Source organism: Equus przewalskii, chromosome 6 (genome assembly GCF_037783145.1).
Source record: "Equus przewalskii isolate Varuska chromosome 6, EquPr2, whole genome shotgun sequence".
Lineage (NCBI taxonomy): Eukaryota > Metazoa > Chordata > Mammalia > Perissodactyla > Equidae > Equus > Equus przewalskii.
This window is the reverse complement of record NC_091836.1, coordinates 94,482,050-94,488,972: the sequence shown is the minus strand read 5'-3', so window position 1 is coordinate 94,488,972 and position 6,923 is coordinate 94,482,050. Positions and strand designations below refer to the sequence as shown.

The 6,923-nt window shown below is 47.0% G+C and overlaps 1 long non-coding RNA gene across 1 annotated transcript; it reads right to left on the bottom strand.

The window, feature by feature from the left end:
* Positions 1–223: 223 nt before the first annotated feature.
* LOC139084341 (uncharacterized) lies at positions 224–6,707 on the bottom strand. Its single transcript, XR_011541690.1, has 5 exons — positions 6,605–6,707; positions 5,975–6,155; positions 4,472–4,822; positions 3,777–3,912; positions 224–1,223 (listed from the first exon to the last, which is right to left on the bottom strand). It is a non-coding gene; the product is annotated as an uncharacterized lncRNA (long non-coding RNA).
* Between the last annotated feature and the right edge of the window lie 216 nt (positions 6,708–6,923).

Here is a 6,923-nt window from a genome sequence, read left to right as displayed (position 1 = left end):
AGATGGGTGGTTGCCAGAGGTGGTGTGGGGGCAGGGCAGCAGCTTGAAATGGGTGAAGGGGGTTACAAAGAACAAACTTCCAGCTGTGAAATAAGTCAGTCCTAGGCATGATGTACAGCATGGCGACTACAGTTACTGATACTGTATTGTGTTTTTGAGAGTTGCTAAGAGAGTAAATCTTCAAAGTTTTCATCACAAGAAAAAAGTTTTGTAACTATACGTGTTGACAGATGTTAACTAGATTTATTGTGGTGATCATTTCACAATATACACAAATAGCAAATCATCATGGTGTACACCTGAAACTAAACAAGTTAGGTGTCAAATACGTCTCAACTCAAAAAAAAAAAAAAGAGAGAGAGACGTTAGGGTACAGAATGTGTAGTTTAGAAAACCAGGACAATAGGGGACCCAAACGATCTGAGAAGAGCTGAACCGCAGACGGACGCACCAAGAGCCCGGTTCAAGGGCTGCTCCTGCAAGCTTCGTGTTAGGATTTTCTCAGAAGGAGAAAAATAGTGAGAGCCAACATTTCTTAAATACTTGCTATGTATTCTTTTCTCTTTTAAGAGGTTTATATCTACTAACTTATGTAATCCTCTTAATTGAAAACTGAGCCTCTCAGAGGTGAAATATATCCCAGCCGACACAACCAGCAAGGAACGGGGCTACGGGTCCAGCTCCGACGGCCCATCTCCAGAGCTGGTGTGCTTACGCTCCATCCCACATACTCTGCAGCCTCCACGATCTTGGGCATTTTTCCGTAGTGTACGGGCAGACGTATGGAGGCAGAGCATCTTCTCCATCTTTGAGTCCGTTCCAGGCCTCTTAGTCTTCAGCTTGAACAGAGATTTTTATTATGTTCACCTGGGGTAAGGCCTGAGCTAATACACTTCCCAGATGATTCTAACGGGCAGCCAGGGTGGAGGGTAATGGGCTAAGCCACGCTCTCTGAGACCCCACATTCCAAAAGCTAGTCCTGGTTTGGATTTGATTTGATCTTGACACCCAGGGCTCTAACTTGGCTCCCAGGTCACCCAGGAGTGAGAGCGGTGCTGTAAGTGATGAGAGTGGGTGAGCCTCCTTCTGCTGTCCTTCATGCCTTCATTCTCGCTCCGCACCCTCCCTGGGGCCCGGAAGCCCCATGAGAACAGGGACCGTGTCAGCCTTGTTCCACGCTCTTTCCTCAGCATCTGGCAGGCTTCCTGGCATGTTGCAAACACCTGTAAAGAGGTGTGGAATTAACAAGTGGATGACTCACAAGCACTTGTCTACAAGGCTCTATGTGGTGGAAAAAGCAAGGATTTTGGAGTCAGGAAGACCCAGGTCATAATCTCAGTTCTACATTTCAAGAGAGTTTCAACCTACACGGCAGGGATGTTCTGAAGTGTTCGACAAAAATAACCCATCATCAGAATTACCTTTCAAAGTCTTTGTAAGGGTGACTGCAGTAGGACTGATGCTCCAGCGTTTCTTCCAGAAACGGATCTCTGTCTCCAGCTGAGCGCCAGACCAGGCTGGCTTGCATTTAGGAGACAAATCATAAAAAAAATGGCTTCCTTTAAACCCCAGATTCACCCTCAGCTTTGCAAGTTGCTGCCTCTCTGAGCAGCCGGTGGGGACAGAGACCCCTGTGCCACAGCACTCACAGCTCCTGAGTGTAGAGGTGGCAGATTGACGTTTATATGAATGTCCCTTTATTACATATTTTGCATTAATATACAATTTTAATATACGTGCTTATTATTTTAAACATTTTGTTTTGTTTTATTTTCATTCATGTAATTTGAATGTTCAAATAAAGTCCCACCTTGCTTCTCGGTCAAGCGATATGACTGCTCTGGTCTGCAAACAAAACAAGGAGGGAAGAAAGGGAACAAAGGGAACCATAAGAAAGAGAGCAGCAACCAGCGTGGGCTCAGAGTAGAGCTGAGCTCCGCCGGCGCACTCTCCGTCTCCTGAGTGGCTCCAACAGGACTCCTCTGAGAGTTTTATCCTGTCCTCTCCTTTTAATTAGCAAAGTGCTTTTGCACTGCTAGTATGTGAAAGACCCTCTTCTAAGTGCTTTATAAATATTAGCTCGTTCAATCCTCCTAATACCCCCCATGAGCACGTTCTGACTCTCATTTTATAGGAGGAGACTGAGGCATGGAAATGTGGAGTCATTTGTCCAAGGTCATTTGCTAGTAAGGGGCAAAGCTAGGATTCCAACCCAGGTGGTTCGACTGCAGAGTCCGTGCTCTTTACTGCTGCTCTGAGCTGGCCCCTTCTCCCCACTGCCATTGCCTGCACCCTCCCCATCTGTCACATGCACCATTCACTAGCCTCTGTGCTGATCTACTGCCTCAGTCTTGTTGCCCTCAATCCATTCTACAAATTTCCATTCTTCACAGTGTTTAGTGAGTCCACTTAAATGCAGATCTCAAGATGCAGCCTCTACTGTCATTCTTACTGCAGCGTTTGCCTAATGGAATATCTCAGGATTAATACTAGAGGTGTGAGACAAACTGTTTTTGGAAATGCTGTATACGCTTGTTAGTATGTTAAAGGCACTGCAGAGTCTGGGACCCAAGAGCTCCCTTCAGTTCCACCCAGCTCTTCCCAGATCTATTGGTGAGCAGAATGGGTGCACGCAGGCTGCTCACATCTTCCCGTGGGGGTGTCTTACAGAACAGATCTCGGAAGGATTGGCCTATAGGGCAAAGTTTAAGCCCCACATGTTGTCAGGAAAGGTCTCCTGATGACCTGGTCTGGATTCCCTTTCCCATCCTCTCTGACCACCCTCACCTCTCTCCCTCACTGGGTTCCCTACTGTGAACCTGCCATCATCTTTCTTTTCTCTGTGCCTTTACTTCTGCCCCGTCCTCTGCCGGGAATGCCCTGTTCTTTCTCCCCTCATAACTCCTAATCATTTAAACACCAGTTCCCAAGATCCCCCTCTCTGCAGCTTTCCCGCTCAGCCCCTCTCCCACTCCACAGCTGGATTGATCCCCACCCCTCCTCTGGCTCCTCAGATCTTTATTCATATCACCATTTCTTTTAGAGCTATTGTGTTTTCTATTCCTCCTGCTTTTATCTATTATATCACTGTTCTTTTAAAGCTATCATTGTTGAGTATGCATTATGTGCTAAGCTCTGTGTTAAACATCATTTACTCTTCAGAAAACCTTTGAATTATATATTATTACTATTATTATTGTTATTTTCATTTTACAGAAAAGGAACCTGAAGTTCAGAGAAGTCATGAACCCAAGGTCACATTGCTCGTTGGTCGTTGGATTTGAACCCAGATCTTCTTGGTAACCCATTGTGTTCGTGTTCATTCTACACGTCCGTCTTGTTCCCTATTATGTGATGGTTTCAAGAGCACAGACTTTTCTTACTCATTTCTCTACCCTTTTCTCCCAGCACGGGACCTGCTAAGAAGAAGGTAATAACTATTTGTGATTCATAAGTGAATGACTAGCTATATGGGTGGAAATCGTCCGAGTGGTGACTCTTCAGCCTTAGCAGCTCATCCCCCCGGCTCCTGCCCCATCAGGTGAGACCCTTCTCTCTGGCCTGTGACCTCTGACTGTAGAGAGAAGTGACCTGCAGACTCTTGGCTCCACAGCCCTCATCAAAGAAGGGACGAGCTCCAGGTCTCACATATTTTGCTAAGGCTGATTATTCTAAGCTGATATTTATCAAGTACTTCCAACGTGCCAGGACTGTTCTAAGGGTTTTATGCATATTCGTCACCACCACCCTGAAGTAGGTGCTATTATTCTTCTCACCTGGAAGCACAGAGAGATAAAGAAACCTGCCCGGCTCCCCCAGCTGATGAGAGATGTAGCCAGAGCTCCAAGCCAGACACTGCAGCCTCAGAGCTCACTCTCTCACTCACTACTCAGTGCTGGCTCCCGACAGCCCCTGCCAAGAGAAAAGAAGAGCAATTCCCATTTCAGACAGGAAGAAAATGGGGATTCTGTTTTGTTTTGGAATTTGGGTGGTCAGTGGACTGACTTCCCTGACAGCTCTATTGCCGGCTTAGCCACGTTTCCGGGGAACCGCACTGAAGGGGGCGCCCCGCTCAGCGCAAGGTTCTGTCAAACAGCGCGAGACATCTCTGCATCTCTCTCTGTCTCTGATCTATCTCTGATTCTGTCTGTCTGTCTCTCTGCTGACCTCCTCAAGCCTTTCTGTTCTTTCTCCCTCTTTTCATCTCTCCGTCTCTCCCCCTCTCCTTTCCCAGTCTCATAGCTCAACACATGCCCTTGAGAACTTGGGAGAGTCACTCCTTAAAAAAAAAAAAAGAATTCAGGCTTTACGAGCAAATTCGTTTTGATAGAGACGGTGGGAGGAAATTTGCCTCTGTTTGTGCAGGGATTACGTTGGAGGGGCAGAAGCAGGAGTCACGTCAGGGGAAATGCAGACTTTAGAGCCGGAATGAGCCTGCAGCCAATTGGACAGTAATTGTGTCATTTATTACCTTATTGTCGAAATCGTGTCTTTTGAGTTTCCTGACTCTTAATCCAAGAAATCTCTTCTCAGTGCTCAAGTGGTAAATTATTTATCTGCCTTTCTTCCTCTTTCATTAACCTCGGCTCCCTGTGGGGAGGCAGCAGTTACCAGCAGCTAGCCCCAGACGGGGCAGGTAGAGCAGAGCAGGGGGGCTACCCCGGCACTTCCAGGGAGTCCAGCTCACAGCGGGCAGTTCCAGGGAGGCAGTTCCAAAGGGAAAGGAGGAGCCCAGGCTTTGGAACCAGAGTGTGTGAGTTCAAATCTCAGCTCTGCCCCTTACAAACCATGAGTTCTTGGGCGAGTTACTCAGTTTTCTCATCTGTAAAGTGGGGATGATAATAATATCCATAAGGCTATGAGGATTGTGTGCATTATGGATGTACAGCCCTTAGAAATGTTCCTGACACTTAGTAAATGCTTTCTTAGTGTTTGCTTTTGCTATTGTTGTGATTGTTATTGGCAGAAGGAGTAACTATTGGTGGGAGAGGCTAGATAAAAGGGAAGGAGTTCTTTGAAAACCTATTTATTTTCGTTGACCCTCCTTGTTTTTACCTCGTCAAATACTTCTTGATCAGTGCCTGACCTAATGTTCAGGATTCCGAAAGAAATAAGACCCCAAATTAAATAAGTAAGTAGGTAAATAAATAAGTAAATAAATAAAAAGATAGATAGATGATAGATAGATAGATAGATAGATAGATGATAGATAAAAACTGTCCCATCGCCCAGAGGCTTATATCCTTCTTGAGAAGTTGGATATTAACAAGTAACTCCAGTAAAATGTGTTCCCAGCTTAGATAGATGAATGCGCAGCATTTAGAGAGAGCTCATTGAGAGGAGAATGCAAAGTCTGAAACTACACCAAGGATGAGTAAGATCGGAGTAGGTGAACTGAGCTAGGAGTGGAGTTTCCGGGTAAGGCTGACGGGAGCAGAGCATGGTGCAGTAAAGCTGCCCACGGTCGGTGAGGCCCTGAGGCCAGGAGGCAGTGTCATACCCACCCAGAGAGCTCAGGGGATGAGGCAGGTAAGCAGGGGGCACGTCACCGATGGAGTACCAAGTATTCTTGGATTTTACTTTGGTTTGTTCCGTGAAAAGATCCCAACGGAACTTCCAGTTCCTATCTCAGGTAATAAAAGCTTAGATGAATGTACTTAAGGCTCCCCCATAAAAAGTTCTCTTGACAACGAGCAGGTTATTCACAGTAACTATAATTAGGAAGTGAACACTTTACCCCAAGAGGGAGGTCCATTCCCAGCTTGGACCTGGTTTGGACTTGGAGAGAGGATTCTGGGTGTTCTGGTCATCTATTGCCACCTAACAAACCACCCCAAAACTTAGTGGCTTAAAGCAAAAACCTGTGACTCTGTTTCATGTTTCCGTGGATTGAATGGACTCAGCCGAGTGAGTCTCACTTCGTGTCCCTGGTGAGACTGCATCTCTGTGCTGGCTCGGTCATCTGAAGGCTCACCATGGCTGGATGTCCCAGAGGGCTCACCCTCAGGCCGGGAGTTGAGGCCACCTGTCTGCTGGAAGCTCAGGTGGGCTGCCGACCACACCCCTCCAGATTGCCCCAACTTCTCACAGCACGATGGCTGGGTTACGAAAGGAGGCTTCCTCAGAGTGGGCATTCCAAGCAGCCCAAGGAAAACCTGTGAGGAAGTCACACTATTTACTTTCAACCTATCAACACAGAGACCAAAAATATACGTGATTAAAAGCCGAGCAGACGATGCTGCCTTTTAGAACTCTTTGAGGGTTTCTAACAATCAGGAAACTTTAGCCCGCACTTTCAGGATATGCTGTCAGGAAGGTCATCTGAATCATATCCATCAAATGTTGGCGATGACTCACGGTCAAACAAATCTCCCTTTTAAGAACTTGTCTTTATAAAGACACGAGAAGAATCGCTTCTGTTGCTTTCGAGAGGGTTCTTCATTTCCTTTACCTCCCCTCCTGGCCCTCACTCTCAGCCCCCCAAACAAAAGGCCTGCAGGAGAGGTACCCATCTCCTGGCTGCCCACAGCTTGACTGCAGGTCCCCCCGAGCAGCTGCCCTCCCCTCGTGTGGTTCTTCTCTGGCCCCAGCAGGGCTGACTCACTGGAGCCTGAAGGCTTTGCCTCCTCAGGGTTATGGCCTGTGGGGAGGGAGAAGGGCTGCTTGCTGGAGCCAGTGGGCAATTAGAGACACACACGCAGCCCAGTGAGTGAGTGTTCTCAAAGAGAAGCCTGGGGCTGTCTTTCCCTTTATTGGGTCATCAACACCGAGAGAGGGTCTTTCAGGTCACGGTATTGCCAACACTTTCTTCCAGACTCTTCTGAGTAGTTCCCTTATCTGAACTCCTTGATGGAAGGAGGGGTTTGCAGGAACAGTCCAGTTAACTCATTGGACAGCCTTGAGATAAACTTTATTCAATTTTA